The 948-nt window shown below is 37.1% G+C and overlaps 1 long non-coding RNA gene across 1 annotated transcript; it reads left to right on the top strand.

The window, feature by feature from the left end:
* Positions 1-251: 251 nt before the first annotated feature.
* LOC112139824 lies at positions 252-879 on the top strand. The gene is made up of 3 exons (XR_002918058.2): positions 252-385; positions 488-528; positions 605-879. It is a non-coding gene; the product is annotated as an uncharacterized LOC112139824 (long non-coding RNA).
* Positions 880-948: the final 69 nt, after the last annotated feature.

Genomic DNA, 948 nt, shown 5'->3' with positions numbered 1-948 from the left:
AATTAAGGAGCACGCTTTAGGATTATACCCAACTTCAATACAACCGTGCAATGCAACTTGGTATTACACAGCATAAAACAAATAAACTCTATTTTACACATTTTAATAACACCAATTTTCAACCAAAATTATTTCTTCCTTTAAACAGAAAATAAACCTTTTTTTTTTACTTTTCAGTGACACAACTGGTACACATTTTACTGAAATGAATTGATTTTTAATAAAGTTTTTCACAGTGAATGTTTATTGTCATTGAATCACCAAGGTCTAAAGAAAACAGAATGCAAGCCAGAAAACGGCGTCGGGAAGAGCAGTAACCACATGTGAGAGGACGCCGTTTGGATCACAGTGCAAATATTACAGGGAGACCAGCTACTATTTGAAGGTATATGGTATTGTATTCATTATAAAAGTTTAAGAGGTGGGATGTCCAAGATCTTTGTCAGTGCAATTTATCTATTTTAATTTGTATTCTGTTCTCTCGTAGGGGGAGATGACATGAAGACCAACAGTGGGACAGAGAAGACTGTATGTCGCCTTCTTACCTCACTGTTTGTGACATCTCCACTGTCTACTCTGAGAATTATCTTTTTTTTCTATACAGAAGAAAAAAAACTCCTCCCTTATCCAAGAAATTGAAGAAGCAGCTTTACTGCATGACATCATAACAGCAGCCAAATGCTCCAGAACACCGGCGTTTCCAGGAAGATGGTCCCTGCCTGATGTTATAGAGATGGAAGAGCGGAACACTGAAAGAACTCCAAACCTGTGACTTCATGAGTGAAGGGAAGAGAATCATGGAGCTGGGGGATCCTTTCATGTTCTCCTTTCAGTTGAAAAGTGACTGAAACATTTTTAGTGCAGAAATAATGGATGTGAGGAACATAAGTGTATGTGTGTTTGGAGGAGCAATAAACAGTTTTAGCTGTTTGTTTCTTGAAAAAAAAT

Source organism: Oryzias melastigma, unplaced genomic scaffold (assembly GCF_002922805.2).
Source record: "Oryzias melastigma strain HK-1 unplaced genomic scaffold, ASM292280v2 sc01591, whole genome shotgun sequence".
In the NCBI taxonomy this organism is placed as follows: Eukaryota; Metazoa; Chordata; class Actinopteri; order Beloniformes; family Adrianichthyidae; genus Oryzias; species Oryzias melastigma.
Note: the sequence above shows the minus strand (reverse complement) of the source record. Positions and strands in the feature narration are given on the sequence as shown.